Source organism: Myotis lucifugus, unplaced genomic scaffold (genome assembly GCF_000147115.1).
Source record: "Myotis lucifugus unplaced genomic scaffold, Myoluc2.0 scaffold_33, whole genome shotgun sequence".
Taxonomy (NCBI): Eukaryota; Metazoa; Chordata; class Mammalia; order Chiroptera; family Vespertilionidae; genus Myotis; species Myotis lucifugus.
This window is the reverse complement of record NW_005871081.1, coordinates 2,425,821-2,435,423: the sequence shown is the minus strand read 5'-3', so window position 1 is coordinate 2,435,423 and position 9,603 is coordinate 2,425,821. Positions and strand designations below refer to the sequence as shown.

Here is a 9,603-nt window from a genome sequence, read left to right as displayed (position 1 = left end):
ATTGAATCATTCTTTTCTCCTTTCCCATTTTCAATTCCTCCCATAACTCTAAAAAATATAAAGGTAAATTAATGTATTGATTACAGACCTGTACTAGTATGGATGGGCATAACAAATGATTAGCCACTTGTCAACCATGGAAAGGAGTGTGGATTCTCCTTCAGGTGTGCTGGAAGCCACTGGGGAATGATTTGATCTGACTTATATGGCATATATCTCACTGAGTTGTATGGAGAATGAAATGGAGGGGGTGGGGTGAGAATAATACAACAGGGAAGATCACTTTGGAGGCAGCAATGCAGCTAAATCAAGAAACGATGATGACATGAACTATGAGGGAAGATGGTGAGAAGGTTAGATTAAGGGCAGGACATCCTTTTAAGATGAAGAAATTAGGATTTGCTGAAGGGTTAAATGTAGGGTATGAGATAGAGGGTAGATAACAAGATGGTTCTCAGCTTCTCGGGCCTGTGTGTTTGATGGATGATGGTGCTATTTACTGAAGTAGGGAAGACTGGTGGGTGGGACGGGCTGTGTTAAATAAGAGGTCTTTTTTGATCATGTTGATTTCAAGGCATCTGTTAGACATGCAGGTGAGATGTTCAGTAGACTTGAGACATTGGCATATAGATGGTATTTGGAGCCATATGTTTTTGTAAGATCGCCATCCAAACTTTGTGTTTTGGAAGGAGGTGGTAATGAGGATATTTGGCAAGAAAAGCAGAATGGGGGATTCAGGAGGAGGAAGAGCAGGTCTAGGCAAGAATATGATTTTGTTTTTTGTTTTTATTTGATATGTTGAGCCTGAGGTGTCTGTGATACACCCTTATGAGTTGTTCGGCTTGGAGTTAAGTGAAGTTGAGACTCATGAAAATTAGAGTTGAGGACTGGAGAGAGTCACGATATAGTGTTGGGAACTGAAGAATTAGGGTGCATGAGAGTATCCAGAAAGGATGTCGAGTAAGGTGAGGAATGGGACAGTTAAGAACACTGATTCATAGCACAGGAAGAGGGAAATGTGCTAATGAGAGAAGCTGTGTCACACAAACTCTAGTCAAGAGAGGATCTGCTTCTCATGTCCGGGTTAGCATCACTGTCCCTTCTTACCACCCATGGAAATTCTGTCCACCAAGCAGTACAATTGTAAGAAAAGGGGGTTTGATTCTGTAAACACTCCTAAGGGGCATTTGGGTAAATATGCAGAAAAAGAGAAGGAAAGTCATACCCTGACCACAATGGAGTAAAACCCTGGGGATAAGTAGGTATAGGAAAGAAACTCTTACCATGACTTTGCGTAACTTCTCATCATTTCTCCCCTAACTCCAGAAGACTACTCTCACGTGGACCTCTGTGACATGTGGTGACATAAGGAGATGCTTAGGGAGAAGGCAGCTGCTGATTGTGGAGTTTTCTTCCCCTGCTTCAGAGTGGTTTTGCAGACATCCTTTTCACTGCACAGTGCCATTGGTGGCACCACTGGATGAGTTATGCCAGGAAGACTGAGTCCATCCTGCCTTAGCGACTCCTCAGCAGGGCCCAGGCCCTCGGTATGTCCGCCTTAGGGGAGACACACTCAGATAACCGGTTACAGTTACCCTTGTGCCATGTCATGAGTGAACCTCCCGGTTCCACTCTGGTTCATTAGCCCATTATTGTGCCCATTTAGAAAGGCAGATTTTGAAGATGAGTGAAATAAAAGGTGGAGAACACGAATTTTTAAGAGTTAGCTCCTCTTCCCAATGTGTGTATCCACTCACTCTGTGCTTAGCATTATACCCCTTGCTGCCCAATGTGTAGTCCCCAAACCTGCAGCATCAGCATCAGCTGGGAGCCTGATAGACATGCAGAGTCTCAGGCTCCACCCCAGACCAACAGAATCAGAATCTGCATGTAATATCTGTGTACACATTAACATTGGAGAAGCACTACTAATAAAAGAGAAATATGCAAATTGACCATCCCTCTGCTATGCCCACCAGCCAATCAGAGTGATATGCAAATTAACCCAACAAAGATGGTGGTTAATTTGCATACACAGGCACGGAGCGAAGACTGAAGACAGCGCAGAAGGAAGGCAAGTGCTGCAGAAGGGAGCGAAGTGGCGGAGAAGGCAGGGAGCAAGGCGGAGGAGACGGGAGGGAGCGAGGTGGCGGAGAAGGGAGCGAAGCCCTCCTCGGCAGGCTTGGCTCCCTTCTCTGCTTTGCTCCGGCCTCAGGAAACCCTATTCTTGCAGGAATAGGCCCGAGGAAGCCCTATTCTTGCAGGAATCTTCCTGCAACGGGCCTCTAGTATTAAATAACACTTTACTTAGGTGTTTCCAAAGAAAAACCTTCAAAGAAACTACACAGACTCCTCACCTTTCAGTAAAGGGTTATTTTAGGTGTGAACCAAAGAGGCAAGGCAAAGCAATGCAGGTTGCAGAGATATATTGTTAGAGATGATGTGGCCTGCATACCTACTTGGTACAGCACTCTCTCACTCCTTTAAGAATCCCCTTATATATGTTCACTATTTCTAGGACCCAGCAGCAGTCCAAGAGATTTCCCCTGTACCAGCTGCTGAGCAGGAAGTTGAGTGACGTTTGTCCAATGTCGTGCAGGACACAGACCCAGGCTCTGAGTTTTTATCCCAGGATCTTTGATGCTGTAGTTCCTTCAATCTCATGTGTCAGAGACTGAGAGGAGCAAACTCTAATATTGTCTTTGCCATCTACTAGTTTGGACATTTACCACTGTGTCTCAGTTCAGTCACTTCCACATACTTGTCACAAGTGGGTATTTTACAAATGTCTTATAACAGCGATTGTAAACAGGGTGACTTAAAAACAGCAGAAATCTATTGCTCACAGTCTGAAGGCTGGAAGTCCAAGCTCAGGATGCTAACACAATGATGGCCCACTTCTGGGTTGCAGACTGCTGATTTCTCCTTGTATCCTCTGATGGCAGAAGGGACAAGAGAGCTTTCTTGAGCCTCTTTTATAGGGGACAAATCCCCTCCATCACCTCCCATAGGTCCCACCTCCCAATACCAGCACCTCGGGGCTTCAACACATGAATCTGGCAGAGACACAAACATTCAGTCTATAGCAACAATTAAAGATTAGAAAGTATTCTACAGAATGACAAAAACTATTTCAAAATATATTTTAAGTTTACTTACTAGTACATGTATACCTTTGTGCAGTTCAAGATTTATAAGTCTCACCTTCCTACCTGACCTTGAGTGCAAAGAAAACAATTAAAAAGTTTTATTTTCTTCCCCTTGATAATAGTTTAGAGAGCAGCACAGTGAAACTCAGGAACCACAGAAAGGAAGAAGGCACGTGAAACCCCTTTTCCACTGAACTTATTCTTAAGCAATCAAATGAAAGTGCCTGTCAGCCTCTGCAGTATGCCAACCATCTGGCCTTTGCATCCTTCCTGAGTCACCAGGTAAACAGCTACTAGGCTCCCTGTACAGGCTGTCTTGATCTGCTGCTCACTGCCCTTAGGTGTGTATATTTACTCCCAGGGTTGAGCATATTTCAGCCACACCTGGATGCCTCCAGGTAATTGGGAGAAAACTTTTAGTGGAAGGGAAATAACATAGCTATGAATAATTGGAATGTGGGAATGTGTGTGCAGGGGAAAGTGAGTGGGAGGGAGGGGGGGTTACTTACTCTCCTCAGAATAGAGAAACTGCTTCCTATTGAGAAAGTGTGCAATTGGAAGGAGATAGACATGCTAAAAGGCTCTCGTCACTGCTTCCTGCTGTATTCAATTAGGCTTCTAGAGGATGCCAGAAGGGAATTCCATTATCAGAGTGGCTCCAGGATTTACCAGAACTCTGGAGGACAAACCCAGGGGGCTGCCCTCTTGCAAACATGGTGTGAAACCAAGGCAGGATGTCATGATTAAAACAGATGCAGAGGTACAGTAGTCCCCCTTACCCGTGGTCTTGTTTTCTGTGGTTTCGGTTACCCACGGTCAACCATGGTTCAAAAGTACTAAATGGAAATTTCCAGAAATAAGCAATTCATAAGCTTTCGATCGTGTGCCTTTCTGAGACTATGATGAAATCTTGCATCCTCCCGCTCTGTCCTTCCCCGGAATCATGAATCATCCCTTTGTCCAGTGTATCCACTCTACCCACCCGGTCGTCATTTAGAAACCATCTCAGTTATCATACTGACTGTCACAGTATCACATATAGTATCACAGTGCTTGTGTGCAAGTAACCCCAGTTACTTAATAATTGCCTCACCATGCAAGAGTAGTGATGCTGGCAGTTTGGATATTCCAAAGAAAAGCACTAAAGTGCTTCCTTTAAGTGGAAAAGTGAGTCCAATACAATAAGATATTTTGAGAGGAAAAGAGGCCACATTCACATAACATTTATTACAGTATATTGTTATAATTGTTCTCGTTTATTATTGGTAATTGTTGTTAATCCCTTACTGTGTCTAAGTTATAAATTAAGTCTTCTCATCGCTATGTATACGTAGGAGAAACATGATGTACATAGGGTTCGGCACTATCTGCGGTTTCAGGCAGCCCCTGTGGGTCTTGCTCTGTATTCCTCAGGGATCGGGGGGGCTGCTGTGTTACTTTAATTTCATATCGCCATGGCCCACGTTAGACGTACCCCCTTCCTAGGGAGTCTTCAAAAGTCAGCTAACTTTCAGCAACCACAGGGGAGGTGATAAGAAAAGGGAACACGGAGCTCTCCGGCGCACTACGCGCTGGCCTTGCTGTCCACGGGCCTGTGCGCTCTGGTGGGGGCAGTGGTGCTGTCCTTGGAGGGATGGCTGGCTCTGGCCCCCGGCCCGGCCCGATGTCAGCGGCTCAGGCCAAACAGATGAAAGCAGGAAGTGATGACTGCGAGCCAAGAGTTTAATGTTTTGAAAAAAGGGGCTGGGCGGGAGGAAGGAGTGCGAGTTTGCTTTGAGAGCAGTAAACAAAATCGTGGCTGCCTGCCAGGGAGGAGAGCTTGACATCCAACAGATCCTCGAAAGCTCAGGCCACCGATGGGGCCTCCTTAGGGCTGTGAAGGGGGCAGCGGGAAGGGGCTGCCCGGCCAGGAGCAGTGGGCATCCTTGCCTTTCTCATGCCTCAGGGGGTAGGTATGGCAGAGAGGAAAAACCCAGGATGGTTTTGGTGTCCGGGGATAAACCCAACCCAGGCTCAGCTTTCCTAAGAGCAGTGGGATGGCGGCGTCACCCTGAGCTCTTGCCAGCAGGTGCTCTTGGCCAGCCGGGAGCTTGTTCCCAAGAAGGCGAAGGTTCCATGGCCACCCAGGCAATGGCCACCGGGTCCTTTATGGAGGGCATGGCTTTGTCTTAGCCAAAGGCTTCCCTCCCTCTGCTGCAAGTGGTCTGAGAGCTGTGAGAACACATCTGCAAGAAGAAAAGGAACTTGGCAAAGACAGACCCCAGGTTTTTCATCTACTGCCATTGTCAAGTTTGGTCCTCTGGCTCATTTTAAAAATAAATATATTTTTATTATTGATCGAAGAGAGGAAGGGAAAGGAGAGGGAGAGAGAGAAACATCAACGATGAGAGAGAATCATTGGCTGCCGCCTACATACCCCACACTGGGGATGGAGCCCACAACCTGGGCATGTGCCCTGACCTGGAATCAAACCCTGACCTCCTGGTTCATAGGACAACACTCAACCACTGAGCCACACCAGCCGGGCATTCCTCTTGCTCTTTAGGGGACATCTGCTCACCCACAGCCAGCATGACAGTTATAAACCAAATTTCTAATCTCAGCAAAGTCGCTGTGGGCGTGACGATTTCTGGCATCCTCGGGCATCATAGGATGATGCAGTGAGGTGTCACGTAAAAACACATCCGGAGTGATGACACCTTTTTCAAAACCCAATATCTGATTATTTTAACAGAACATGCCCTTCTCCCTCCTCAGCACGCCAGTTAATACTCATCACCATGTGAGAACAGGGACCGTGACTTTTGTGCGTTTTGCTTTCTTTTGGACAGCAGACGTCACTGATGATGACAATAACTAAGATATGAGATACCAATAATTATCGCAGTGGATAAAGAAAATAAGGGGCCTAGAAATTTTTTTTATTAAACTGACTCATAAAATTATCTTCAAAGTAGGGTGGTGGACTCGTCAGCATCAAGATCTTGTTAGCATAGGGCCCAACTCCTTCTAACTGTGGAGTCCGTCCAAGGCCTCTGTGTGATTAGCCAGCGATGAAATAGCACATGTGTTCTCCTGCAGCAGAGACCAGCCTGGTCACGGCAGGACACTTGGGCCAAAGACAACAGCCTATCAGCACATGGCCACGTGCAGTGACCATGCACGCTGGCCCTGAGAGCCTTGGCTCCCACGCACTGTCCTTCAGCATGTCCATACGAAGAGGATCATTGCGCTGTCAGCTGTGGTTTCGGCGGCAGCTCTGGGTCTCTAAGGAAATCAAGCACTTTGTTGAAACAGCAGAGCTAAGACCGTTTCCCCCAGCAGAAACCTGGTTCCGAGCACTTTACTATTGCCTGAGACTTCACTTCCAGCCCCTCTGGTGTGTGTGGACATCACACATTCCTTCTGCTAGGATACACACTGTTTATGTTAATGTCCAGCCCACTAGGTCTCGCCCCTTCACTTGGAATATATTTGCCACCTGAATGAATAACCCTTCAAAGCCAAGGGAAGTTTCTATTTGTTTGTTTAATGCTGTCCTTCCTCCTGGCTCACCTGCTCTCTGTATTAAGCAGTAAAGCAAAGCTGTCAATAGTCACATTTATTTATTGATGTGTTTATTTATTTATAAATAAATATATTTGTATTGATTTCAGAGAAAGGGAGATGGAGAGAGAGAAAGAAAGATCAATGATGAGAGTGAATCATTAATTGGCTGCCTCCTGCACGCCCCCCACTGGAGATCGAGCTTGCAATCCGGGCTGTGCCCTGACCAGGAATCGAACTATGACCTCCTGGTTCATAGGTTGATGCTCAACCACTGATCCATGGATGCTCAACCACTGATCCGTGGCACAACTTTGATAGATTATGTGCATAATTAATTCTCATTTAAACATGAGCATTAAATAGTGAACGGTAAAGAGTGGAATGGTGGAGCAGGAACTAAGTATTTGGCCTCCCCCTTGTTTTTCCAGTTGGTTTAGTATGTTCCTGCCCCAGAGCCTTAACACATGCTGGTCCCTGGCCTTTGATGCTCTCCTTCTGAATATCCACACAGAGCCCTCCTGCCCTCCATGCCCCCCACAGGGCTCTGTGTAAGTGTAACCTCATAAAGGCCTTCTCCAACCGCCCCTACAAGAAATAGTGCTCATCCATTCACTCTGGCTCTAGCCTGCTCTACATTTATTTCCTGTCTTATTTATTTTCATCTCATATTTTATATTTATTTACTTATCTGTCTATCACTAGAAGGGAGTTCAGAGAGTGCCGGGACTAAGGTTTCTTCATCACGCTATCTCCTGTGCCCAGAAAAGAACCAGACGTGGAGGAGAAATACAATAAACATTTGTTGAAGAAATAAATAATGGAGAAGAGATGTTCAAATATGTGTTTCAAATATGCAGGTGTATACTGTGTCTTGCCTTCTCAGTTACCTAAAGGCAACCATCTTCACAGTTGGACAGGGATGGCTGTGCTTTTCTATACCTTCTGAGAAGGGGGATAGGCTGAGTGGATTTTCTGCATGACCTGCCCTTTCTCATGGAATTCCTGCCATGAGTTCATGTTAAATGAATTTCCCTGTTGTTTCTGGGCAGCTGAGTGAGGGACCAGAGCTAAGACTGTTCTACCACAATCGAGGTTCACATGTAATCTTAGTTGATTTAAATTTGTACACTTTTCCCTGGGAAAGCTGTGTTGTTCTCACAACAGAAGATTATGTAATTTTTAATAGACATAGCCATATGTGTATTTCCTATTCAGCATTGCCTACGTCAAAGGAAGTGCATGTTAGTGAAGCCATTATTCTGGTATGCTCAGTGCTTTTAGCACTGGTCCACAAGCACCCTGCCTTCAGACCAAGTCCTTTCACTTCAGAGTCCTGCTATTTTTAAAACTCTTCAAAGGGAAAGAAACCTAATAAAAGACATATATTTAAAAAGCAAAACATATGATCAAGTTAACCCAAAGGCAGCAGCTGCTTTTGAAGTCAGAGCTACATATATGAGATTTCAGAGGTTGCTGTCTACCCAATTGTCATTCTTCCCATCCTCCTTAAACTAACAGCCTGAATGAATTCTGCAGTGCAGTGTTCCCAGTTCCAAGTCTGTTGTTTCCCAGCATCTCTTGCAGCAGCTTTTATACGTGTCTAAAGTCCAGCCTGTAAGACTTGAGCAGAAGGTTCACTTATAAAGTCACTGCCTAAGTCAGTAGGGGAAGCTTTTTTAGTTTTTTCCAGTCACCTTATATGTTGTCAAAGCAAATGTGACGGCTGCAGGAGCCACCTCAGACCATGAAGCCAACTTGAAGACAAAAGATGTGCACTGAGGATGGCAAAGCTAAATGACAGAGGGAGCCTCGGTCCTAGGAAACTTGATACCCACATTGGAATGCCCACATTTGGTCTAGTTTTACCTGAGAAAATAAACCTTTACATCTTTAAACTACTGTTGTTTTGGCTTTTCATTATATGTAGCTAAATATGATTCCCATACATGTTTGGCATTGGGGGAGCATGGAGATGCAATATTGGTCACTTACTATAATTCAGAGCATGTATTTTAATTTCCTGAGCAATGTTATGCCTTCACAAAGCCAATAAACAAGGTAAATATGGAGAAATAATGCAATATAATCATTAAAAACAACAAACTCATACAGGTATTATTCTAGTAATATAGAAGAGCAATGCAATCATTCAAAATATTGAACCAATAGTTGTTATACATCATGTGTTGTGTTAGCTCTACCAAAACATAGTAGGAAAAAGCGGGGGCCAGAAAAACAGCTTTGAATTCAGACTCATTGTTTATTAGCTGTGGGACCTTGAGCAAGTTATTTAACCTTTCTGAGGTTCGGTGTTCTAAATAACACTTAGCCCAAGGGGATTTGTGAATGTGAAATGGGAATGTAGATAAATGTCATACGACAATTTCTTCAGAGTTTTTGTAGCTTCTGCATCTACAATGTGATTCTCTCCATGGAGGAACATACATAAATAGATGATAGAGTGAAACTTGGAAGATCCAATGACAGAGGGGTGAGCAGAGTATTTTGGAATCCAGAGAAGTGAGTAGCTAGTTCTGCTTAGGTAAGCTGAAAATAGGTGGTGTTTTCATGAAAACTGTTCACCAAATGTTTCTTGATTACCTCCTTCTGACACATGACAAGGTTGTCTCCCATCCTCTTTGAAGACTTGGCCTTAAGATCAGCTTTGGCCAAATGAAAACATGAGCAGCAGCAACATGTCTCACTTCTGAGTGTAAATTTTAAGAAGCAGTGAACAATTTACCATGTTTCCTACTAACTGTTCTGTGATTGTGGAGTAAACGATGGTGCCTTCATCAGCCTAGGTCTCTGGTAGCACCATAAGCCAGACCCCTTCCTCCCTCCACCCATTCACATTGGAGATATTGTGAGTGAGAAATTAGCTTCTGAAATTTGGGGGCTGCTT

The 9,603-nt window shown here is 44.7% G+C and overlaps 1 long non-coding RNA gene across 2 annotated transcripts; it reads left to right on the top strand.

The window, feature by feature from the left end:
• The first annotated feature begins 1,324 nt into the window (after positions 1-1,324).
• Positions 1,325-8,593, top strand: LOC111825572. 2 transcript variants are annotated; one of them, XR_002828762.1, is made up of 3 exons: positions 1,325-1,547; positions 3,272-3,431; positions 7,401-8,593. It is a non-coding gene; the product is annotated as an uncharacterized LOC111825572 (long non-coding RNA). The 2 variants fall into 2 exon arrangements; XR_002828761.1 differs by lacking the exon at positions 7,401-8,593 and adding an exon at positions 3,764-3,912.
• Positions 8,594-9,603: the final 1,010 nt, after the last annotated feature.